The sequence below is a fragment of the Podarcis cretensis genome, assembly GCF_951804945.1.
Source record: "Podarcis cretensis genome assembly, chromosome: 5".
NCBI classification, from domain to species: domain Eukaryota; kingdom Metazoa; phylum Chordata; class Lepidosauria; order Squamata; family Lacertidae; genus Podarcis; species Podarcis cretensis.
This window is the reverse complement of record NC_137174.1, coordinates 24,687,561-24,714,699: the sequence shown is the minus strand read 5'-3', so window position 1 is coordinate 24,714,699 and position 27,139 is coordinate 24,687,561. Positions and strand designations below refer to the sequence as shown.

The 27,139-nt window shown below is 44.2% G+C and overlaps 1 protein-coding gene and 1 long non-coding RNA gene across 8 annotated transcripts in view; one reads left to right on the top strand and one right to left on the bottom strand.

The window, feature by feature from the left end:
- The window catches only part of GRID1 (glutamate ionotropic receptor delta type subunit 1), a 721,020-nt gene that overhangs the window by 566,352 nt on the left and 127,529 nt on the right, over positions 1 to 27,139 (bottom strand). The window lies entirely within an intron of this gene.
- On the top strand, positions 1,105 to 14,353 carry LOC307215955. Of its 2 annotated transcripts, XR_013838790.1 has the most exons (4): positions 1,105 to 1,292; positions 3,492 to 3,610; positions 9,310 to 9,412; positions 12,866 to 14,353. It is a non-coding gene; the product is annotated as an uncharacterized lncRNA (long non-coding RNA). The 2 variants fall into 2 exon arrangements; XR_013838789.1 differs by lacking the exon at positions 9,310 to 9,412.

Genomic DNA, 27,139 nt, shown 5'->3' with positions numbered 1-27,139 from the left:
AGTCCCAAAAGAAATCCCCTCTTGCCCACTCAGACCTCACTGGTCCCCCAAACTGACACTCCCCTCCCTCCTTTATGCTACAGACTGAGCTGGAGAATTCTCTGAAGGTGCTCTGCTACAAGAACACACCATTACAGTGGTACCTCTGGTTAAGAACTTAATTTGTTCCAGAGATCCGTTCTTAACCTGAAACTGTTCTTAACCTGAGGTACCACTTGGCTCTGAAGGAGAAATGCTCTGAAGGTGACTGCTAAAAGAACACACCATTACAGTGGCACCTCTGGTTAGGAACTTAAGTTGTTCCAGAGATCCGTTCTTAATCTGAAACTGTTCTTAACCTGAGATATCACTTTAGCTCCCGCTGCTGCCATCACGTTGCCGCCACACAATTTCTGTTCTCATCCTGAAGAAAAGTTCTTAACCCGAGGTACTATTTTTGGGTTAGTGGAGTCTGTAACCTGAAGCGTCTGTAACCTGAGGAGTCTGTAACCCGAGGTACCACTGTAAATGAAAAGGGATGGAAGGAAGTCTCTCACATTGTCCTCGTTAGCGCTTGAGGGCAAAGATTTTACCTTAGATATCAGGGAACAGAGGAGAGGAGTGTAGAGGGGAAGAGAAGCACAAGAGAACTGCGACCACTTCCGTCTGTAAAGCAGCTGGCGAAGTGAGTTTGGACCTAGGCTGGTGGAGGAAGGAGGTGGTTTGGGAGATAAAGTTTGGTTAATCTGACTCCAATGTGTCTAAAAAATGTAGAGGTATTACCACAACAGACTGAAATTTATCATACCTGCTGCTGAAGACATTTTTATTACTAGAGAAAAGCCTACAAGTGGGGAATTTTTACACCTACCATGCAAAGCCTAAGACATACATAAGGCTTAGCAGTGGTCCACTCTCCAGCAAACAAACCTCCCTCAAGCCACCAGATAATTGCCTGCTCTCAGAGGCTCAGTGTACCAACCAGTACATCAATCCCAACGTTCCTTTCACAGATTGTCTGATCATCAAGGCTCAGTGCTTTTGTGACATCACCCACCAGTACACCAATCCCAACGTTCCTTTCACAGATTGTCTGATCATTAAGGCTCAGTGCTTTTGTGACATCACCAAGCAGTACACCATCCTTTTCAGGACCTAATATCTTCTTTGGATGGCTTACTCGGGGGCCACCAAGAGTCACTTTCAGAAGTGAGTGGCAACAAAGACCAGAAATGAAAAGTTCTAGTACCTCAACTTTGGAACTCTTCCCACTTTGGCATTCACCAAGAACCCAGTTTGTGTTTAGACGGCTGGTAAAGCTTTTAAATGGTATTTGATTTTTAAAAGCCTTTTAAATGATATTTGCTGTTGCAGATCAGATGCTTTATTGGCTTTAAGTTTTATTCTGTCGTTGCTTTTTCCTGTGAGTTGTTGGCTGCATCTGACGGTGAAGTAGGATATCGATATTGTAATAAATAAATCATTGCATCCTTTCCCCTTAATTGGAAATGATATTTAGTCAAAGTACTGTCTAGAAATAGGGAAGAGGCACCTGAATATAATTCTCTGAAGGGAAGAGGTCACTAAACAAAGTTATATAATTCATCTCCACTTCCTACCCAGCCCCAAGACGGCACTTCACCTAGAGTTGCCATATTTCAAAAAGTGACAATCAGGACACAAAAGTTGTTGGGATTTTTTGCCAAAGTTTATAAGCTATTTTAAAGGAAATTCCGACATTGGTTGCCATATGCCCAGGTTTTTCTGGACATTTTCCCGATTTTCGGAAATTTAGCCCAGATGCTATTTCCTACAGGCGAATCTTGGATATGTCCAGGAAATCCCGGACATATGGCAGCCCTAACTTCACCAGCCTGACTGTTCGTTGTGTGGTCACTTCTGCATCCTTGGTGGATTTATATAAGTCCAGAGTAGGTGCTAATGAAGATACTGAGAATGAGAGAGGTCCCTGGGCAAGAGCAATGACATGTGTAAATTGAACATGGGAAACCAGGATCAGGAATGATTATGGGCAGAGACAAGCGGCGGGGGAGGGGGGTGGGGAGCCAGCAGAACAATATCTTGGGCATGCAACTTTGGGCAATACACTATCTCTATGGCAGAGGAAAAAACTGTTGTTTTTGGACTACAGTTCCTGTAATTTCTGATCATTGGCTGGGGCTGATGGGAGTTGGGAGTCCAACAACATCTAGAGTCCAACAACCACCATGTTGGCTATGCCTATACAATGGGGGACAAAACCAACAATGAAAGTAGTCCGTCCATTATTCAAAAATCTACCCCTGGACAAGTTACTGTATTTATATGTTGTTCTTGTATTTACAAGAAAACCAACAAAAATTATTTGGATTTAAAAAAACAAAGAATAAAAAAACCATTAAGAATGTATGTACGTTGCCAGATGCCTGTACAATTTCAAATGGGAACATGTCAGGAAATAGCAAAGATAGGCTTTTGCTGAGTGAGTGTAAGAATAAAAGGAAAAGGACAGAGATATATATTCCAACCCAGTTCCTGTGGGTGCCTGAGGCCCACATTGGGTGAAATATTCCTGCATTGCAGGGATTGGACTAGATGACCCTCGTGGTCCCGACCAACTCTCCATTTCTATGATTCTATGATTCTACATGAAGCAAGGACAAAGGAATTTGGGCAGGACCAGTTTAGGGATGTAAGAAAGAAGGACTGATTAAAGAGAGGATGGGAGGGAGGGAGATTAGGCAATGGGCAGAGACAAGTGTGGCAAGAAAATGAGGCAGCAGAGGCCAAGGAAAAACTTGGTGGAGCACAGCCAGCAATCAACTGGAAACGGAAGTGAGATTTGTTGCTTATTCATTAGCTCTGCTAAAGCCCATCTTCATAGCCCATTTTTCCTTACACATTACTGTCGTTTGATGAGTGTCTTTTCTAGTACAGCAATTAAAAATAACAGCACCATGTACAAACACTGAGAGCAGAGGATTTCTTTCCCCATGCCAAATGCTTCTTTTCAAGTGTTTCTATATGCTGTGCAAGGCAATTTCCATAACTACTTACCAAATGCCCAAACCTCAACAGCTAAAAATAATCATAAAGATTGTATGCCGTTTTGCTTAGGCTATCAGTAAAGTGTAATATCCCACCATGCCAGAGAGATATGGCTATACAAACTCAAAAATGCTGCAAAACTGCACGAAGTTTCTTATGGTCCAGATGCCACAGCATCCACGTGCTGTTTATCTCCAAATAATGCCTTTCAATTTGGCCTTGCCTAACTTGACGGATCTAATTCTCGGGGCTCCCAAATTCATTTTTACATTCCTCTTTGTTTAAGCAAAACTTTGCACTTGCCTGCCAGGAGAAGTGCATTATTCCCTCCCCTCCAAAAAAATAAAAGGCGTTCTGAACAACTTGTTTGCTTCGGAGAGTTAGAGCTAAGACAGCCCTCTGCATGTTATTTTACTTGTTAATTATCTACCCAGCATTGCCCACAGATTTCCTCTTCCCAACAGAAGCGTACATACTGTGAAATGTGGAATTAATAATATACCAGGCTGTGTCGTATTAGTCACGTTACCCAGCACGGAACCTGTCTTGTGCTACAATGTGTTTGGATCCATCGTGCTGAGAGGTACTGTACAATGAAACCATTCAAAAAAGGGGGAGTAACTTTCTCCCTATATAATATATGGTGCTATTTTTCCTACAGCAATGTCAATAAGTAATGGTCCACGTTTAAAGAAAAAGTAGAGATTAAACGCAATGGGCAGTCCATATGAAGGAAGACAAGGAGAGGAAGTAGGGAGTGATATTCTAACCACTATTCACCAATAGTCTGATCTGAACAGTGGATCTCATCCGTCGTTGCACTGGCCAATCCAGTGCAAGAAAACATAACCAACAAATATAATTTGTGAGCGCAATAAGAATACATTCAAAACCAGCATTCTATGATTCTTTATAGAATCACAGAGTTGGAAAGGGACCACAAGGATCATCTAGGCCAACCCCCTTTTGCCCAACATGGGGCTTGAACCCATGAGCCTGAGAGTAATAATCTAATGCTCTACCAACTGAGCTATCCGACAGCTATATGTGTATGTGTGTGCAAACGCATGCCTCTCTGAACAGACCTCAAGCAGGGTTGTATAGCATCTTCAGCAGCCCTGGGACTGCACTGGACAAAACAGCAACAAGAAGAAACAGTTTGAAGTTCTAACAGTTCAAGAGATTTCAAAGGCATGTTCGGATCAAGATAAAGCTCGCAGTTCCTTGCAAACATTCCCTGCTGCATCCCATAACAATATTGAGAACCCACAGAAATATATAAGTACTGAAAACATTGAGGCCTCCTCCAGACTCCTGTGGAGCAGCTCCTCTGCCTCCTCTTCCAAACTGACGTCTGGAATTTTCGCAGAAGAACAGGTTAGTGAGTACACTTCACTACTGTAAAGAAAAGGGGAGAAGTGGTCAGCTGATAGGCCCTCTGCTGGTTTTGAATGTATTCTCCTGCTTTTAATAATGAGGATAACAGCATGGGTTTAAAAAGGTAAAGGTACCCCTGCCCGTACGGGCCAGTCTTGACAGACTCTGGGGTTGTGCGCCCATCTCACTTAAGAGGCCGGGGGCCAGCGCTGTCCGGAGACACTTCCGGGTCACGTGGCCAGCGTGACATCGCTGCTCTGGCCAGAGCCAGAGCCAGAGCCGCACACGGAAACGCCGCTTATCTTCCCGCTGGTAAGCGGTCCCTATTTATCTACTTGCACCCGGAGGTGCTTTCGAACTGCTAGGTTGGCAGGCGCTGGGACCGAGCAGCGGGAGCGCACCCCGCCGCAGGGATTTGAACCGCCAACCTTTCGATCGGCAAGCCCTAGGCGCTGAGGCTTTAACCCACAGCGTCACCTATCGTAAAAAGGTAAAGGGACCCCTGACCGTTAGGTCCAGTCGTGGACGACTCTGGGGTTGCGGTGCTGGCATACAGCTTCCGGGTCATGTGGCCAGCATGACTAAGCCACTTCTGGCGAACCAGAGCAGTGCACGGAAACACCATTTACCTTCCCGCCAGAGCGATACCTATTTATCTACTTGCACTTTGACGTGCTTTGGAACTGCTAGGTTGGCAGGAGCAGGGACTGAGCAACGGGAGCTCACCCTGTCATGGGGATTCGAACCGCCGACCTTCTGATCGGCAAGCCCTAGGCTCTGTGGTTTAACCCACAGCGCCACCCGTGTCCCTTGTTTGCAATATCGTACATTTCCCTTTATCAGTAATTTTTTGAAAGACCAAAACAGCAAGATATTGGTCATGTTGACTACAAGAGAAGAACACTGGAAGGTGACTGGAGCTGCAGCTACCATGGCCCTGTGATTTAAGGAAACAAGAATGATGGAAGTGACTTAATGGCTTGGCTAGAACTTACAAACGATACATGCCGGTGGCCCAAAATGGCAGCTGCTTGAGTTGCCTCTCTCCTCTTCCATAGTCAACCTAGAGTCTTTCAGATGTTCTTGGATCACAACTGCCATCAGTCCTAGCCTGCAATGCCAATGACCAGGAATTGTGGGAATTGTGGTTCAGCAACATCTGGGGGCACCACATTAGCTATCCCTGATCTACACAAGATGATTCCCTGGACAGGGAGCAGGTGCAAAACGAAGTCCCACTCCAAAGTCTCTGTTTACATTGCTATGCACGCTCAGCCCCCATCCACCCCTGCAATGAGCAGCAAAGGTGATTTGCTAAAGAAGTGACTTGCCGAAGACTACACAGTGAGAAACCATGTCACCCTGGTCCAAAACCAGCATTCCATTCACCAAATCTATCCAACTGTATAGATTTAGTTCTTGATGCTGCAAGATTCAACCCATTAGCCATGGTTCTGTGGACATAGGCCCAATGAAGGGTGGCCAAATCAATTTATTCCCAGTCCGTGTCCATTTCACAAGTGTTCACCCATCAATCCATCCCATCTCAGTTCTGCATTAACCTTGAATTTTTACTTCAAAAATTCTGCAGGAAAATTCACATTTAAAAACATTTGCTCAGCATCTTCTCTCAAACTTTGTATTTTGAAATGTATTTGCACTCATTTCAAACACTGGAACATCTGGGAAGTGCAAAACCTAGTGATTAAGTCAATTTCGGATCGGTGCAGCAGTGCAGAAGAGGTAAATTCATAAAGGAATCCACAAAGCTCAAATTTGTTGGTCCAGCTCAATGGCCAGTGATAGCAGTACACATTTGTTAGAAAGGAGATTCAGCATTGCAAGACCAATTTATATCTCAAAGTGACAAATTAATGCAAACAACATAACCAGTCCCATTGTTCCCTCTCTTATTTGCATGATAGATTTCTAATTATTTGACTGCAGCTATGAATGCAGGACTGACTTCTGGATTGGGCTTTGTAGTAACAGTAACACACACACACACACACACACACACACACACACACACACCCCAACCACTGTTTAGCATGTGACTCTTGCTAAAGCAGCAACAGATCCATGCAAAAAAAAGTTTATTTATTCCATGGGTATATTCTCCGTATCTGGACTGAGGTGCTGGGCTCCTTGAAGCTTATTCTGCTTGTTGACATTGTACCAGTTCCTTGCAATAGAGGAAATGGCAGGCTAATGCACAGCAATAAGACAGAAAGATCTATGTTGCAATCACAGTGCTGCAGTACTATGCTTTAGGAAAAAAGAGAGAGAAAAGATGTAAAGCAAAAAACAAAAAAACCCCAAACTAATCTTCAAAGCAAATGAAGCATCCAAAAATGAAATCCATGAGCCCATTTTCGCTGCTGTTGGATGCACATTCCAGTTCCCATGTATTGCTCCTGAAGGACACCCACGTTGAAAGCAACAAATGGCAAAGCACCCTATTACAAATATTGCACCAATAAAAGGCATTTTGTACAACTATTTTCAACATTAGAGCAAGTTACTATGGCAATGTATTAAAATCTGCTGAAGTGCTTCCACCATATTATTATTCTGCATAATGAATATTACCTTGATAAATATTTAAACTTACTTAATCATTTTTAATTGCTGATTTTCCCCCACTGGCATATACTAACAGCATTCATCACCAGTTCAGAAGAATTCTCATTCAGACTACGCTAACCCGGCAAAGAGTTCCCAAAGGGATCACCCTTGAAATAAATAAGTGTTCCTTATTCCATTCAGGATGCAGTCCAGGATCTTTGAAATGCAATCATAGAATAGAATCATAGAATCATAGAATCATAGAGTTGGAAGAGACCACAAGGGCCATCGAGTCCAACCCCCTGCCAAGCAGGAAACACCATCAGAGCACTCCTGACATATGGTTGTCAAGCCTCTGCTTAAAGACCTCCAAAGAAGGAGACTCCACCACACTCCTTGGCAGCAAATTCCACTGTCGAACAGCTCTTACTGTCAGGAAGTTCTTCCTAATGTTTAGGTGGAATCTTCTTTCTTGTAGTTTGGAACCATTGCTCCGTGTCCGCTTCTCTGGAGCAGCAGAAAACAACCTTTCTCCCTCCTCTATGTGACATCCTTTTATATATTTGAACATGGCTATCATATCACCCCTTAACCTCCTCTTCTCCAGGCTAAACATGCCCAGCTCCCTTAGCCGTTCCTCATAAGGCATCGTTTCCAGGCCTTTGACCATTTTGGCTGCCCTCCTCTGGACACGTTCCAGTTTGTCAGTGTCCTTCTTGAACTGTGGTGCCCAGAACTGGACACAGTACTCCAGGTGAGGTCTGACCAGAGCAGAATACAGTGGCACTATTACTTCCCTTGATCTAGATGCTATACTCCTATTGATGCAGCCCAGAATTGCATTGGCTTTTTTAGCTGCCGCATCACACTGTTGGCTCATGTCAAGTTTGTGGTCAACCAAGACTCCTAGATCCTTTTCACATGTACTGCTCTCAAGCACCCATCTTGTATTTGTGCCTCTCATTTTTTTTGCCCAAGTGCAATACTTTACATTTCTCCCTGTTAAAATTCATCTTGTTTGTTTTGGCCCAGTTCTCTAATCTGTCAAGGTCGTTTTGAAGTGTGATCCTGTCCTCTGGGGTGTTAGCCACCCCTCCCAGTTTGGTGTCATCTGCAAATTTGATCAGGATGCCCTTGAGTCCATCATCCAAGTCGTTGATAAAGATGTTGAATAAGACCGGGCCCAAGACAGAACCCTGTGGCACCCCACTAGTCACTCTTCTCCAGGATGAAGAGGAACCATTGATGAGCACCCTTTGGGTTCAGTCAGTCAGCCAGTTACAAATCCACTGAGTGGTAGCATAGTCAAGTCCACATTTTACCAGCTTCTTTACAAGAATATCATGGGGCACCTTGTCAAATGCCTTGCTGAAATCAAGGTAGGCTACATCCACTGCGTTCCCTTCATCTACCAGGGTTGTAATTCTGTCAAAAAATGAGATCAGGTTAGTCTGACATGACTTATTTTTCAGAAATCCATGCTGACTATTGGTGATCACAGTATTCTTTTTTTACAATCTTTTTTAAAAAAAACAACAACCACTGATCAAGTACAAGTGATCAAAATAAGCAAACATACATGGTCCCTGAAACCACTTCCTTTGAACCAGTTACCCAATTTACACTGCAATCAACCATAAAAGCAATTATTATGATCACATTGTTGTTTGAAATGACCAACCAGTCATTTCAGTTTGAGTGACCAACCAGCCAAGGTTTTACCAGTCCAATCTGTTCTGTCAGATAACCTTTAGGGTCTGGAAATCCACTAAACTGCAAACTGCAGAGAAGTTTTTAATGTTTGATTCTATTTTTAATATTCTGCTGGAAGCCACCCAGAGTGGCTGGGGAAACCCAGCCAGATGGACAGGCTATAAATTACTACTAATACTACTACTACTACTGTTGTTGTTGTTGTTGTTATTGTTATTTTTCGGCCCATGAGTAAGAATATTCTGTCAAGTGTCAACCTGTTCATTCCTGGCTCCATCTCTAGTCCATTTGATTTCCTCAAGCTTCACTTTCAAACCCTATCCCTGCCCGGGCTGGGTAGTGCTTCTGAAATCAAAAGATGTCAATACTCTCATAGGTTGTCTTGTACAGCCAGCACCCATTTTTTGTGTGACCATGTTGTTTCATCCCTGCATTCCACAAAGCCTTCCGGTCTGCAAACTGGTGATTCCCAGGAGCAAGACACTCCCAAGTGAAGAAAACAGAAGAAAAGGAACAGTATTGTACTTCTCAGACTCAAGCATGACCCAACCTCATTGGTCTTCTGCAGCCTGACCTACCTATTAATCCTTGGTTATTATTCAACTATTCTTTCTTATTATTTAGTGATACACTTTAATAAGGCATCCTTTCCAATGAGATGAGCATGCATGACGGCTTCAGTGAGCAAGGCGTCAGCTACCCACACTGACTGAGCTTGAATAGTAATGTACGTGATGCTACACTTTCCTTCCCTTTTTATTACTTTTAACAGAGAGGAGGGGGAGTGGAAATGCACACTGCCAGCATATGAATGAACGGCGGAACATTTTGTCTGCAATGTGAACAATGCATCTCTCTCTGAATACAAGACACACTTGAGCCCTTTGTGATCTATTTATTGCATGGGCTGCTACAGGAGAGGTCATGGCAAAGTCATTTCCTTCCTGTCTTGCAGAACGTGCCACAGGCAATTTTTGCATGTTTTTTTTTAATAAAAATAAAAAATAATAAAAGGGGAAGGGGAGGGAGGGAGGGAGGGAGGGAGGAAGAAAACCTTAGACTGTCCTAAGGGGCAGCTGGTATAATAAGCCAACAAACTATGTCTGAATCTTCCAGCCATGCTGCAATGATTTCAGATGCTTCACAACACTGACAAAATTTACCGGTAGTGACAGATTCACTATGTTCAATTCGAGGTCGTAAATTCCTGCAAAAATAGTGCTCTCCAGGTAAGGCAAAGCAAAAGTTATCAAGGCGCTCCCAGCATTCTGAACAGGAGGAAAGCAAGAAAGGTGTCAGAGGCAGATATGAGCTCACCTTGGTCAATTTGCTACCTCAATACCAACATCTCCATTCACCCACTCGCCTCTCCCTGTCTGAAATCCTGGACAGTTGCTGCTTTGGATGTGTAGAAAATACAGAGACTGAATGCTCCGACTTGGTCAAAGGCAATGTGCTGGTCCAGGGGGAGGTTACCGTGGGGCGAGGTCCAGGACCTGAGTCGAGGGTCGGCAGACAGTCCTCCATGGGCGAAGCGGGATCCACAGCGAGGAGCCGGGCAAGGACAGGAACTCTGGGGGAACTGGACTGGGTGCTGGCCGAAACAGCTCTTCAACGGCGTTGCTCCCGCAACCTGGGATCGGGCTGACTGGCCTTTATCTTCTCTGAGGCCAGGGGCGGCCCCGGCCCCCAGGAGACCCGCCTCTCCTGGCCTTAAGGCGAGCACTCCTCCTGGGAGAAACCAGTTCCCTTCGCCTCTCTGCCTGAGCCTCTGCAGTTCAGGAGAGGCTGGAGGGTTACTGGACCCAGGGGGAGACTCATCTTCCCCTGACATGGCTGGGAGAGGCACATCTGTAGGCACTGAGTCCTCAAGCACCTCTGGAGCCAGAGTGGATTCACCTGGTGCCTGCTCCTGAGGATCCGGCACAGGTGCAGGCGCTTCAGAATCAAGGCCCTGCCCCAGTTCAGCCGGCCCTGGAGGTGGGGACTCCTGTGCAGGCTGGGATTCCTCCAGTTCAGCCTCTGAATCAGATTCCCAGGCCATCACAGGCAGCTTCTGATGTACTACTTGCTTCAATGCTTCCCAATCCAGAAGCATAATTTTCTTATGGTTGTTTACATTTCATAAAAGTTCACCATTTCCTCAGCATGGCTTACTGGGGATAAATGAATGGCTGAAAATTACTCCTGCCATGTTGGCAAAGGGGACGCAGGTGGCGCTGTGGGTTAAAGCCTCAGCGCCTAGGGCTTGCCGATCGAAAGGTCGGCGGTTCGAATCCCTGCGGCGGGGTGCGCTCCCGCTGCTCGGTCCCAGCGCCTGCCAACCTAGCAGTTCGAAAGCACCTCCGGGTGCAAGTAGATAAATAGGGACCGCTTACCAGCGGGAAGGTAAACGGCGTTTCCGTGTGCGGCTCTGGCTCTGGCTTTGGCCAGAGCAGCGATGTCACGCTGGCCACGTGACCCGGAAGTGTCTCCGGACAGCGCTGGCCCCTGGCCTCTTAAGTGAGATGGGCGCACAACCCCAGAGTCTGTCAAGACTGGCCCGTATGGGCAGGGGTACCTTTACCTTTTACCTTTATGTTGGCAAAGGAACCAGCCATATAATGAAATCCGGGCGAGGCAGTATGGTAAGAATCATGTCCTGGTTTTTTTCCTACACGTGCAAGGATTGCTGTTTACCTTTCGTTTGCTCACACTTCATGACTTTATTCAGACTTTAAATGGTCACAACCATCAACATGAGAGTTCTCAATTTGTATTAACTCTCAAAAATGCTCTTTATGTCACTGCATCTCTGTGGTGAGTTGTACAGCTGAACCATTTTGTGGGCTGTGCCACTTGACTCTCTTCCCCCCCCCCTTCTCATTGTAACTGCTGAGTACCGTATTTTTCGTCCTGTAGGGCGCACCGGCCCATAGGACGCACCTCGGGGTTTTTTGGGGGGGTGTGAATGAATTAAAAAAAATTATTTCCCCCCCCCCAGCCACGGCTGCCGCCCCAAGCCTTGCACACACCTGCCCGAAGCACGGGGCACCCTCCGGAGGGCTCTGCGTGCTTCGGGCTGCAGGCTGCCACCCCAAGCCTTGTGCGCCCGGCGGGACCTCCCGCCAGGTGCGCAAGGCTTGCAGACGCTTGCCCGAAGCACGGGGAGCCCTCCGGAGGGCTCCCCGTGCTTCGGGCAACAGGCTGCCGCCCCAAGCCTTGTGAGCCCGCAGGAACTCCCGCCGGGCTTGCAAGGATTGCAGATAGCTTCCTGAAGCCTGGAGAGCGAGAGGGGTCGGTGCGCACTGATGCCTCTCGCTCTCCAGGCTTCAGCGAAAGCCTGCATTCGCCCCATTGGACGCACACACATTTCCCCTTCATTTTTGGAGGGGAAAAAGTGTGTCCTATGGGGCGGAAAATACGGTATGTCTGTCAATTACATACACTAAAGCCCTCATGTAGGTAGCTCTAATGTAAAACTTCCATGGCTGCGACTATTTGCCTTGAGGCCAAGAGTGCCTCTGAACCCTAAGCAGTGCAGGACCCAGCCCTATCCAGACAAAAGATTTTCACTCTGCAGTTCAGAATCTTTCTGTTATTTCCCTTGCATATATATTGGTAATAATAGAAGGTGTCATTCCTGACAGACAGGAATTATGATGTTTCCTATCCACAAATGATAAGCTAAAAGATCAAACTCCCCGGACAAGTTTCCTAATGCCATTTGTCTATGTTGCCCAACTACTGGCTTGTCAAAATCCTATAAAATATTACGCAGTAGTTTAGCTCCCTTGCTTCCCTGCTCAGTTTTTGCTCTTTCCTGTTTGTATATTCACAAAAGAACTGACTTATTGAGTTGGCTGATATTGAATATTTATTTATCAGTGGCCAGAAATGTGTTGGAAATAAAGATAAATTTATTGAAGGGGAGCCCAGTCAGACAATAAATACACTGTACCTCTAAGAATAATAAAATATCTCTCAATTGATACTAGTATTAAGATTAGGGGCAGACTCAAGTAGTAAAGCTTCTCCTGGGTTGTATCACTTCAGGCTGGTGATGACACTGTGGTGTGTTGGAATGTCCACCATGGTAAGGAGAAGAAAAAAGAAACTTTCCCTACAAACAGAGGGAAAATGTCCTAAGAAGAAGAAGACCACACTGAATCTGTCTCCCCATTTGTTCATTTTCTTTTAGATGTATAGACCAGGGATGGAGAAGCTTCTGGCCTTCCAACTCCAACTCCCATGAGCCCCAGCCAACATGGCCAATGGCCAAGGATTATGTGAATTGTAGTCTACAGGAGGATTTGTTGATGCCACCTTCCTGTTTCTGCTTGAAGTAGTGGAGTCCAGAAGCAGCTTCTCCACTTGATTCTTCTAAATGTATTAAACTGATCCTTGAATAATAAATTTCTGAGTATAAGAGATTCACACTTCCAAAGATTCATCTTCCGAGAGGTAAATCCAACTTAACTGCCACAGGAAGCACAATACAACACAACCAGAAACTGAGCCATGCATTTATTCATGAGATTAACAGCAGAAGGCAAAGCTTTAGCATAGAAAAAACAAGAGAGTGCAAAGAAACTGATTATCAAGGAAGTCCAGACACAAGTGTCTCCCTCCTAAATTCCTAGAATACTGATATGAGCAAAGAGGCAAGATTATATATCCTTACAATTTTGTGGCCAGTCACCCCTGTCACTCCCTTTGCATCTACAGCATCAGCACATACTGTACAGAAATGCATTCCTAAGCCTACTTAGAAGTAATTCCCAATGAAATCAAGCAACTCTCCTGCATTTTGCTGATCTTTTTTTTTTTTTTTTTTTTTGGCAAAGAAAGAAAGAAAGCCATTCTGAAACAGGTGCAGGTTGTTGAATTTGATAATACAAGTGCAACTGTCCAAAACATTTTGACAGAATATCTTCTTTGAGGAAGAACCTTCCCGAAACCAAAGAACATACAAACTCATACCTGCAGAGTACTGATGGTCACAGTAGCATGGACAAGATGAGTGGATGGTGAACTATTGGGCAGGGAGTATATAGCTCAGTAATAGGGCACTTGATCTGCATCTAGAAGACTCCAGGTTCAAGCCTTGGCATCTCTGGTTTCAGAAAGCGGTGATGTGAAAGATCTCTTCCTGAGCCCCTGGAGAAAGGCTTCATAAACAAAGAGGCTAGCCTGGTCCGAAGCCAGTTTCCTAACTGCCAGGTTAACTGAATTAATAAATATTGTAAGGAATTAGAGAAGGTCAATGATCTGTTCCAGCAAATATGGAGCCTGAGTGCTGAATGGAGTGAAGGCACATTCTGGAAAATGTGTTACAGACAACATGATAATACAGATAATGAAGATAATACAGATAGCCTTTCTTTGTGTGCCCCCACCAGAAGGCCTTTTCAGTGGAATGTTCTCCTCAGGGAGGCATGCTTGGCGCCATCTTTTTTTCTATTTTTAGGCACCAGGCAATGGCTTTTCTCTTTACTTGGCCCTTAATTTTAAAGGTGGCCTTGTGGCCTCTTTTAGTGGGGTACAATGAATAACACTCTCTCCTTAAAGCAGTGATGGGTGTATATTAAATTTATGTCAGAGAATACTTGGTTGTATTCTTTTCCTCCTACCCCTGCTTTCACTTCTGTTGTTTATTACAATGTAATTAAAATATTTTTAAAACAAATCAATAGTTTGTTGTGTGTGTTTTCAGACACAGTTTCCAGTTGCTAGAGCTAAATTTCAATATTCCTATATAAGAAACCCCAGTACACAATATTGTGAAACATTTGTAACATAAACATTAAAAAGTAGGCTCAAGAGCCGACCCGCCTTCTCTGCTTCAAAGAACCCATTGAAATGGTAGCATTTTAAAACTCTCTGCTGACTTGAGCTGGATTTGAACCAGCAATCAGAAGGGCAAGAGGCTCTAATTCCTTGTCCCTTAAGGTATGATTCTCCCTCACAGCTTGTAAAAACCAAATACAGAAACTCAGTCAAATGAAGCATTTCATGTCTCGGTGTTGACAGAAAAACAACAAGCTTGCAAATCCAAGTCCCTTTGCCATGTCTACAACTTGTAACAATTCAATTGTCTCACCAACAATACTCCATCTCCAAGGAGGTGATATTTAAGCTTTTGCACACAGCTTGCTCTCGTTGCATTAAAAGCTGTGCGATACAGCCCTGGCTCATTGCACAGAGGCCAATGCAAAGGCAGAAGCATGTAAGTAATCACATGCTGCCAGTGAAATTTCTCATGTTTGAAAGGAGCTCATCAAGTATCTTATGTAATTGGAAAATAGGCAGCTGCTCCATTCAGCTTAGTAGTGTCCACACTGACTGGCAGTGACTCTCCAAGACTTCAGACCGGGTCAATTCCCAGCCCTACCTAGAGACATTGGAGGGTAGAACCAGAAACCTTCTGCATGTAAATAAGATGCTCTACCACTGAGTTATGGCCCTTCCTCAAATATGAGACTAAATAAAATACCGGTAGTCATCATACTCACAGAAAAATATATACTCTCAACAAAGAGATAAGTGCTTTGTTGTTGTTGTTTAGTCGTTTAGTCGTGTCCGACTCTTCGTGACCCCATGGACCAGAGCACTCCAGCCACTCCTGTCTTCGACTGCCTCGCACAGTTTGGTCAAACTCATGTTGGTAGCTTCAAGAACACTGTCCAACCATCTCATCCTCTGTCGTCCCCTTCTCCTTGTGCCCTCCATCTTTCCCAACATCAGGGTCTTTTCCAGGGAGTCTTCTCTTCTCATGAGGTGGCCAAAGTATTGGAGCCTCAGCTTCATGATCTGTCCTTCCAGTGAGCACTCAGGGCTGATTTCCTTAAGAATAGATAGGTTTAATCTTCTTGCAGTCCATGGGACTCTCAAGAGTCTCCAGCATCAATTCTTTGGCAATCAGCCTTCTTTATGGTCCAGCTCTCACTTCCATACATCACTACTGGGAAAACCATAGCTTTTACTATACGGACCTTTGTTGGCAAGGTGATGTCTCTGCTTTTTAAGATGCTGTCTAGGTTTGTCATTGCTTTTCTCCCAAGAAGCAGGCGTCTTTTAATTTCGTGGCTGCTGCCAACATCTGCAGTGATAATGGAGCCCAAGAAATGCTTGGCAATAAGCAAATTGTCTAATTAATAAAAATAAATGCAATAATAAGCAGCAGCAATTTGTGCTATCTTTTCAGTACCTTTCTCCTGTTACTCTCAGCTGTGTCTTACTCAAATAGGATCCCGTCTACCTGAACACCGAAATATCCAGGGATAAGAAATATCTCTAAGGAACAACTTGAATTCTTTCGTAGGTGTCCACATCCCACAAGTGTGTCCACTACTGACAATGACTTGCTGGCAAAAACATGCAAATGCTACATTAATATGGTTCCATCCAGCCTAATATTCAGTCTGGAACGAGGACAGTTGAGATGTTGCTGTAGATTCCCACCCCCATCCACCGGAACACAAGTACTATGGGAAACTCTACTCTTGGGTTCTTGGGTGTTGGATTGTGGTGCCTGCTTTGAAATCCAATGTATGTAAAATGTTTGTATGTTGGGAAATCATTAACAAAACTTTAAAAAAGAAAGATAGCAGTCCCTGTAGTGTGAACTATCAAGAAAAGAACTGCAGTGCTCCCCAAGGAGAGTATCAATCAAATTATTAGTTGAAATATACAAAAAAAGAAAGTCAAACAAGGAAGGCATTTTTCAATGTAAGGAAAAAGGGAAAGGGGGAGAATACTGAGTCATTTCAGCTAAGCCCAGATAAAAATCTTTTATAACAATGGTTTCAGCAAAACAGAGATGGGAATGAAGGAAGGGGAGGTAGTCAAACTCCAACGCCAATCCCATGCAATTATTTTTTTATCACGACTATAAATATCTGAAGAAGTGTACATGCACATGAAAGCTCATACCAATAACAAACTTAGTTGGTCTCTAAAGTGCTACTGGAAGGAATTTTGTTTGCTTGTTTGTTTGTTTTGACTACGGCAGACCAACACAGCTACCTACCTGTAACTAGATCTAAATATCCTGCATTTTAATAAATACGTAAATAAAAAAATCAAGTGCACAATTGCAAAATATGGGTCAAGCTCCTGTTCTCCAGTTCTGAATATTTGTGAGGCAATGTGCCAGTAAAAAGAATTAAAGAACAGTGAAATGTTTCAGGGAATTATGTGCTGGAATGAAAATGGCAAGACATCCAAACTTCTACCCTTACTATAGAGCCAAGAAACATGGTAGAATATTTATTAATTTATCAAATGCAGCTCAGATCACTTATCATTTAATCACAGGCCTAAAGGCCTTAGAAACTCAAAGCTGAACTTTCACCAGTGGGCTTAGCAGCCAACTAAGCAGGCTTATTCTACTGATGCAACTTATTACAATATTTGTCCTTCGTTAGTTTACATTGCGTATGGACCCCAGGCCAATATCTATTAAACCTAACTTAACAGGTTCTCAGTATGCCCCAAATAAAAAGAGGTACTATACTTTTACAGGATGTTTACCACAGGGATCAAAGCTAAAGAGGTTAATTATCCTTGCTTTCTGTAAAAGCTCTACAAATTGATTCAAAACTGAATCAGTGCCAGCGTCTTTGAAAAGTCCTCTGAGGCATTCAGGAATTCTTCTGAGGCTTGCCAAAGGGGCTTGTTTAGGGGGGGTGTATGCCTATATAAAGGTGTCCCCTATTTACATGGGGTTACATTCTAGGTCCACGCATGCATAAGTGAAATTGCTTAAAGTGGGAAGCACCCTCTAAAAAGCCTCCAAAAAGCCTTCAATTCGTATTTTTCCCTGCTCTCCAGCTCTCTCTCCCTCTCAAACCCAGAACCAGATATCTGGAGTTGAAGCTCTGGGGCCAGCTGGAGACTAGAGGACATATGGGAGAGCAGCTGCTGCTGCTGCGCTATTTCGTAAACCAGCTGTTAGGCGGGGAGACTGAGCAGCCTAAACAAAGCCCCACTGATCCCCTAGTCTCTCTGGGACTTCCTCTGGCCTCACTGATGCACCCTACAGGCTCCAGGGAGGGTCTCCTCGTGAGCCACGAGGATTCTCCAGCTGTCTCCCACTATTTCCTGGTATGATTTTCTTTATTCATTTATCTCCTGCAGTCGCATGCAAGTAGAATGCCTGTAGATACAGATATATAGATATCCCCTCCATCAACCTTGTAAAAATTAAAGGAGATATTTAATTTGTTTAAATAAAGTTAAAATCGGACCTATAAAAATAAAATAAGAATAGCTCTGCTGGATCCAGTTGGTGGCCCATCTAGTCCAGTATCCTGTTCTCAGAGTGGCCAACCAGATGCCCAGGGGAAGCCCACAAGACAGACCTGAGAACAAAAGCACTCTCCTCTCCTCTCCTCTCCTCTCCTCTCCTCTCCTCTCCTCTCCTCTCCTCTCCTCTCCTCTCCTCTCCACCGACTGATATTTTGAAGCATTCTGCCATGGAGACAAAGTATAATCATTGCGGCTAGGAGCCAAAGGTAGCTTCACCCTTTCTTGCAGATAAAACCACATTTACCTGAGATTTTAAAAGGCCTGGGGAAATGATAAGGTCTTTGACTTGGTGTTGGAAAAGACCCGAAAAAGTCGGCACTGAATGAGCCACCTTAGGGAATGGCTTTCAATAGAAAGGTGTGCCAACAGAGAAGAACATCTACCCAACTTGCCTACTGCTTAATCTCCAAAGATGGGGGCAACTGGAAAAGGGCCTCCAAGTATAAGCCCACCCCTATGCTAAAGTCATATGGGACGTGATTCTTCAGGGATCTTGTTTCCAAGTCACACAAGCACTTTAAAGATAAGCACCAACACTTTGAATTGAGACCTAAAATTAGCATCAGCCAGAGGAGCTGTTTTAAAACCAATGAGATACGTTTCTGTTAGCCAGAGATAGCTCCCGTTGCTCTGTCCCTGCTCCTGCCAACCTAGCAGTTCGAAAGCATGTCAAAGTGCAAGTAGATAAATACGTACTGCTCTGGCAGGAAAGTAAATGGTGTTTCCGTGCACGGCTCTGGTTTCGCCAGAAGCGGCTTAGTCATGCTGGCCACATGACCTGGAAAAAACTGTCTGTGGACAAACGTTGGCTCCCTCGGCCAGTAAAGCGAGGTGAGCGCCACAACCCCAGAGTCGTTCATGACTGGACTTAACTGTCAGGGGTCCTCTATCTTTTTTACTGCTGTTTCCAAGCAGCCTTCAAGGGCAGTCCGATGTACAATGAATGATAGTAGTTTAAAACAGAGATTACAGAACACAGATGACTGTGGCTTGTCCAAGAAAACCACAGTGGTGAATGCCCCTTTTCTTTAAACCTAAGGAATGGGACATAAAAGATCTGACATCTGTAAAACTTCTTGACTTCAGGAACCTAGCAATTGATGGGAATTCAGAAAAGCTTAATATTTCTATTAACGTATGGGGGTGGAATCTGCAGTGAAAGCAATTCTCAAAACAAATCAACCCACATCAAAAGCAAATAAAGAAATTTAACCATAAAAACTGTGGTAAAATTGAGAAGTGGCCTACAACATTAATTTCACAGATAAGTGTCCTGAAGTCAAGCCCAGTCTTTCCTTATTGCAGGGTTATACTTCACAGGGAATAGAAAGAATGACAGTACAAGTGGGTGAACAGCCCATCTTGGCTGAGTGTTAATACTGAAAAGCTATTAATAGTGGGTGGTAAGCTGGAATCTGATAAAATAGATACTGGATGGACGCATCATTCTTGCCCCAAACTAGGTACCAGTGGCATAGCTGGGATGAAACATCAGGATCCAATGACAAGAAAACCCTTACATGTCTATGTGCAGTTTAGGAAAATACAGATCTATAGAAGATAGTCAAAACAGAGGTGTACCTTACAGGCAAACATGAGGAGAAAGTGTGTTGTGACAAGCAAGGCTCAAGACTGGAAGACTGTGGCCAACAGCCAAAACTAGTTGATCAAAAGGAGAATTCATTGGTGTCAACCTTTAACTGAAACCTAGTCTGGCAACAACGCAGAACAGAACCCTTCAGTGTATGTGTCTTTTAAGTCTTTTCGTGGAGTTTTATAAGGCAACAAGACTTAGGTCAGCAATAAAATACTATTCCAGCACAACACAAGCAGATCCCTGCTATTGGGAACTTACAATCTAAACAATGACAGTGATAATGGAAGAAGGAAAAGTTTAAATTGCATTTGTGGCAATGCAAATGCACAGAGGCTTTGATGTGGCTGAGGATGACTACTAAGAGGTCAGGGTAAAGGCAAATTTGAAGCAAAGATGTGGAGGGAGGAAGAAGCAACAGCAATACGATTTTGTTTCGCTTAGCTTTTATGAGTTCCACCCACATATCATGAACAGTGCCTCTTTTAGCCAGTCGATCAGCTGCAAACTTTCACTTACTCCTGATGTGTGCATGACTGCACACCAGATCAGCAACTCTCTCCCTCTCTTTTAAAATAAAAAAAATTCCTTCCAGTAGCACCTTAGAGACCAACTAAGTTTGTGATTGGTATGAGCTTTCGTGTGCATGCACACTTCTTCAGATATTATTTTGTTTCGACTACAGCAGATCAACTTGGCTACCTACCTCTCTTTTAAATCACTGATGCAGCTGGTTAGGCATGGAATCTGTGGCACCTACTCCATCTCCACTGCTAGGAATGTTGAAAGCTGCCTTATACCAGGTCAGATTATTTGTTCTTCTAACCCAGACAGAGCAGTGCCTACTTTGACTAGCAGTGGCTCAGGAGTTTCAGGCAAAGGTCCTTCCCATCACTCGCAACCAGATCCTTGTAACTAGAAATGGCAGGAATTGAACCTGGAGGTATTCTGCAGGCAATGTATGTGCTCCAACACTGTTACAGTCATTGCTGAGCACCACTACAGACTGGCCGTCAAGGAGGAAAGAGACCAGCCTTGTTACCTGAGAGTGGTGGCAGCTGTGGCAGGTGGTAGTTCAATCCAACATGCCATACAATAGCTGCACACTACAGTGGTACCTCGGGTTAAGTACTTAATTCTTTCCGGACGTCCGTTCTTAACCTGAAACTGTTCTTAACCTGAAGCACCACTTTAGCTAATGGGGCCTCCTGCTGCTGCCGCGCCGCCGGAGCACGATTTCTGTTCTCATCCTGAAGCAAAGTTCTTAACCTGAAGCACTATTTCTGGGTTAGCGGAGTCTGTAACCTGAAGCGTATGTAACCTGAAGCGTATGTAACCTGAGGTACCACTGTAACTTGATTCTGATTCTTCCTTGGTGACAATCTCACATCTCCCAGATATAAGAATGTGGGGGCTGGCTGCTGTTTAATGACCAAGTACCATCTCAGGCTTCACAACATACTAGCTGGGTCATTAGATTTAAAAGAATTAACAGTTTCTTGATCATCACTCAGACAGAAGGGTGCTATTTATGGATGGGGAGAGCCCACATTATCTGAAAGCCGATGGGCAGAGCTAACTCGACTACGGCAGGGCAGGAAGAAGCCCTGGGGAAGCAGCTCTTGTACCACTGCAGCAACATACAAAGTGGTCCCAGGAGCACCCAAACTCTCTGAAATCATCATACAATTTACATTACCTGGGACAAGCTTACAACACTTTTTTTTCTTTTTTTAAACCTCAGTGCAGCTCAGCACTGCATGTTTAACTTGGTGGGAATACACCAAGGTTGGCTCCTGGCACAGTGATATATTTGACTGAATGAGTCTTGACAGACCACCCCCACCTCCCTAGTTTCAATTCTGCTAAAAGTATAATAATGAGAAATGGAAGCAGAGACCCAATTATAAAGAGCTGTCTGGGACACAGATCGATTTAATGTATGTGTGCCAAATGGAAATGGGGGGGGGGAGGGAGAGAATGGATAGCTGAGGGGTTTTTTTCCCCATTCTCCAACCAAGGGCATAAAATTCCAGCTAGATAACCATTTTATATTGTCACATAAGCATAAGATCCATGGGAGAAGAAATGAATAATTTTTTTGAATGAAGCTCGGGTGTACATTGAAGAAATGCATCTCTTTCCAAAGTCTGACACAGAGAAAAGAGAAACATGTGGGCTTGCAGATATTGTTTGACCCTAGCTTCCATCTGCCTCAGCTAGAATGGTCAATGGTCAGGGATAATGCAATCTAACAGTACAGTATTTGAAGAGCCTGAGGTTCCTTGCTACAAGAGAGAAAGCAGGGAGAAAAGGACAGTGGGTGAAGTATGGTTGAGCGAACTTTTTGCAATATCAGTTAAACGCTTTCTAAATGTGCCCCAAATGCGCCCCCTAACATGCATTAGTGACAGGGATCCCAGGTTTCCAGCAGGTGAAAACCTTTACAACTGGAACTTTAAATCATATTCTCAGCCACATGTTTTCTGTACTGCTCTACAGCATCTGTCTCTTTTAGCCTTTGCGGGGCCAAGGACATTGATGATAGCACCCCGGTGTTCCATCCAGCTGAGGGAGAGCAATATGATAACATCACCCCAGCATTCCTCCAGTCCTGGCCAATGAGCACAACTGTGGCTCTGCATGTTGTGACTGCCAACCTTAAAAAGACAGGAGAGTCAGCACCATGGAGAGCATCACATCCACTCCCATCTTTCAGGCAAAAAGGAAATCGTGATAGAAATGGAAACAAAAGCTGCTTCCAAAAATTACCCCTTGCCAAACTCCAGTGTGAAATATTCACTAGAAGAAATTCACATTTGCCAACATTAGCTGAATATGCTATATGACATCTGATACCTGACACTATTTGACAGCTGGCATGGAATGGTATTTAGCATTGAGTGGTATTTGGTAGATGAACAAAAAGATATCTAAACAAGTGAACATTTGATTTTACACTGTGTGGAGTCAGAACAATCATACAATGCCAAGTAGTTTAAGGATTGGCATGGCTGCCTCCCTGTGCAGCAGCCTGGGCTCCAACTCAAACAAGGGGCAGGTCAGATCCATCAGACCAATGGAAGACGTTCTGGAAAGCAACCCAGGACCTGATGTCATGACAAGGACAGAGCCCACTGACTTGGGAGTCCTTGAGCTGTAGGCCACCAAGAATCTGAATCCCCCCCAAATCTTCAATGTACTGAATTCCTCCTGGCCAGGGATCTGCAGCCCCAAGTCATCCTGTCAGCACAGGTAAAAAGCCTGGAGGGAGTTGTCAGGGAGGAGGAAGAGTGCTCAGATCACAAGTCTGTCCCTTTAAGGCCTTTCACTCTCCAAGAAGTGGGCAAGAGTGTGGGAGGAGCAATCTGGCTCGGGAAGAATAAAAGGCCACTCCCAAACTGGAGGAGGTTGCTCACTTGCAGCTTCCCTACCTACTTCCTTGCCCCATCAGGACCCATGAGCTTCTTGCCAAGGCCAGGACAAGTCACCTGGCGATGCAAATGTTTGCATTTGGAAAAACTGTGAAAATCTTCCCTGATCCTTCAGGCTAGCAGAGGGTGCAAATATAATAAATACATAAAGCATATTTTGACTTTCACAAATTTCTCATTCACATTTAACATGCAAAACTGGAACTGGAACTTGATGAATCAGTGAACAACACACACACCCCATTTCAGCTCTATCATGGGGCTGTTTCCAAATGGGTACCTGTAGCTTTCTCCCTTTATGGCAAATAGCATGTTGCAGCGAGGGAGGGTAGAATTCAGATTGGGAAAAGAGAACTAATGGAGAATATTAAGTCCACTTTCCCCATGTGCTTCAGCGCCATTCTGAGCCAAGTTCCTCCGCAGTTGCATTTACCCTTTAAAACACAGGCACACGCAAGAGACGACCACACATCTCCCAGAATGACATCTACCTTGAGCCTCAATCATTATGTAATTATTTTAAGTAACAAGGCATAATGTATTGGAGATATATGCCACAGTGTGGTCCAGATCTGGATCACTGGGAGCTCCCATGTTATGGAGCACCTTAGTGAAATACAATTTGTGAGTTGCTCATGTATTTAAGAAGAAGGATGTAAAGTGTAAATCTGTGAAGGTAAACTTAGTAATATGTTGGGTAGACACAAGGAAGAAACATTAACTGGAGTGAAAGGAGTGGGTGTTGAGGTCAGGCTAGAACTAGAGGGAAGGTCTCACTCAAAATTAGACCTAGAGGGCGTGTTCTCCGTTCCCCAGTCCAAGAGGTAAATTTACTGAGATGGATGGAGCAAGTCGAAGGTATCAACTACTCTGTTGATCAGGGAAATACAGAAAGCCAGGCTCTTTAATACCAGGCATGGCCTTCTCCAGAGGCTACTATTGGCCAGTCACAGAGGCTGGTGTTGTGGACTGCTGTTCCCCTCTGCACCTGAAGATGACTCAAGGACACTATGCTTCTATGACTCAAGCAGACACAGTCTACGGTAGTTCTGTAGGTTGGGTCCCAGACCCAGAGGTTTGTACTCCAAGCCCCAGAGACTCCATCCTTGGCAAACAAGTCCTTGAAACACTGTTTGATACTGCACTTGAAAAAATTAAATTAGAGATGGGGGAACTAGTAACCTCCAGACGTTGTTGGACTTCAGTGCCATCAACCCCAGGTTCTTCATTCCTGTGTTATAACAATACACACACACACACTTTTATATACGTTCACTAGTAATCTCTTTTGAATTGCTTAGGAAATGTGGGGGTTTTTAATCTACAGGGGAAGAAAACCTGCTTTACTGCTTCCTTAATGAGAACTGAACGGCTAGAAAAAGTTGAGTTCTGGGTGGCTGGGTGTGGTGACAAAGCTGTATTTTAACAGCAACAAAGTTACTCAATTTCATGCGTTATTTTGCATTCATTGCACTCTGCTTTCAGTCTTACATTTAGATGTTCATGTGTACTGCGCAATAATACACCCAATTAAACTTTATTGTTCATTAACCAGTTTATCAAAAGCCACGTGTAGGCTTTCCAAACACAACAGGTACTTAAGCTTTAATTATGAAATGCAGCTCTGAACCCTTACTTGGAAAGGGCATAAAAGAGGTGGACGACTCGCAAGAGCTCAACTTGCCACCCTTTAAAAATCAGCCTCTCCCTGCTCCAAAGAAATCCTGAAATGAAGTAGGTGGAAGTTTCCACCATCAAAATCTGCCTACTTATAAAAGGTTGGTCAAATATTAAAATCATGAACTTATTTGAACAATAACGAGTAACAAGTGTGTTGTGCATATTACAAAAATGGCAGTCTTCTAGGACTCTCCATAGTCCAATCTTTCTCAGAAGCACTGAGCATGCTCCCAGATCACATTAAGGTCTCTGCTCCCCATAGCAAACACAACGGATTCCAATGTAGTCTTGGCCCCTAGGCAGCTAGGATGTTTACCATTGTGGTGACACTTCCTGTTCCTGTTCAGAGACATCTAGAACTACAGCACAAGGTCTGTTGGGAAAGAAAGGCTATATGACATAATGGGAAGGGCAGGTGAATATGTATTCTGTAAAGTGTTGCATGGCAGGGGGTGCCTCTGCCTTAATAAAATATATGTGGACATGTTTGACCCTGACTCCTGTAGAACTGATGAGTGGGGAGGGCTTCACTTCTGCCATGGCTATCAATGGCCCCCATGATTAAAGAGGGAAGGTAGACACCAGGCAGTGGCGTAGCGTGGGGGGTGCAGGGGGGGCCGGCCGCACCGGGCGCAACATCTGGGGATGGGCGCGCGCTCGCACTCGCAGCTCTGTCCCCTGCTAAAATCCACGGGTTAGGGGGCGCAAATTACTTGCCTTGCCCTGGGTGCTGACAACCCACGCTATGCCACTGACACCAGGCTTCACAGAATATTTAACCAAAATTCAATATATATATTTTTTAAAAGATTTATAAGTATCTGAAAAATTTACAACTTCAAACAAAGATAGAACTGAGTAATGCCATAATGTGTTTTAATTCATTGGAAGCTACCCAGTGACTGGTAACCCACTCAGATGGTGGCATACAAATTATTATTATTATTATTATTATTATTATTATTATTATTATTAGCTGTCAAATTTAGATCAGTCATCTGACAAGGATTCCGAACCTACTTTACACAAAATGGCGGAGGCTTCTTTTGAAGCACCCACATTGCAACAATACTCAAGGGATCCTAAAAGGAAGTTCAAGTGTTATAAATGGCATGGGATTGGATTCAGAAAACTCCTTTCTTTTTGAACTCTGCTCCAGGACAGTGTCTGTCTTTGGCTGGCCCCAATCACCATGGCCGATTGTGGAATAATGTGTAGAGGAGCACTGTGTAATAAAATAAGTTGCATAGATCTGGGGTGGGGGTCGGGACAGTCCTTTAGAAATTAAGTGATATCGCTGCCGAGTCATGAATACTTAACAGCCACCAGGTCCCTTTTCCTTCTTCATATTTTCCTTCTTTATATTATCACTTATCAGTCATTTAACTACCAGTTAATTATCTCAGCTCCAGAAGTTGCAATTACAGGCATTTAAACGATACCAGCAATTCAAGGTTAAGCATTAAATAAATACTTCTACCAATGTGTAAGCAAGCATGGACACACACCCCAACAAGAAAAATGATTTAAAAATAAATAAATTAGTATTTGCCTATTTTAGTATTAGTATTTTAATATTTGCCTACTAACACCAAATCTCAGCAATGAGATAATTCCTTGCTGCCACCATAAGCACCAACAATACACCTTCCAGGAAACATGGGTAATATGGTATAGAGGTTTGGGCTTTTGACAGGACTTCATGGGGAGGTCTCTATTTCACAGAGGGTGCAATTTCACTTCCCCTGCCCTGATCTCCCTAAAACTTCATAGCCAGGCAAAATCTACCTACAAGCAGCTTTTAGTGTGGGCCTAGGGGGAATGGTGGGGCAGGCCCTACTTGGGCCTTTTTGGAAAGAACTATAACTGTTTGTTGTTTTTGTTCATGGAGTTTTCTTGCCAGAGATACTGGAGTGGCTTGCCAGTTCCTGCTGTTGAATTATGGTGCTGGAGGAGACTCTTGAGAGTCCCATGGACTGCAAGAAGATCAAACCTCTCCATTCTTAAGGAAATCAGCCCTGAGTGCTCACTGGAAGGACAGATCGTGAAGCTGAGGTGCCAATACTTTGGCCACCTCATGAGAAGAGAAGACTCCCTGGAAAAGACCCTGATGTTGGGAAAGATTGAGGGCACAAGGAGAAGGGGATGACAGAGGACGAGATGGTTGGACAGTGTTCTTGAAGCTACAAACATGAGTCTGACCAAACTGCGGGAGGCAGTGGAAGACAGGAGTGCCTGGCATGCTCTGGTCCATGGGGTCACGAACAGTCGGACACGACTAAACGACAATAACATAACTGCCTGGCCTCTGGCTTCAAGGACTGCTTAGATATTTGGAATTAGGGCACCAAAAGCCCATGTACACAATGGGTCAGATCCAGGGTTGCAGGAACAGGACATGTAATATTATGTATTTTATCATTGTTCACATCTAAGTTCTTTGCTGGCCTGCCTG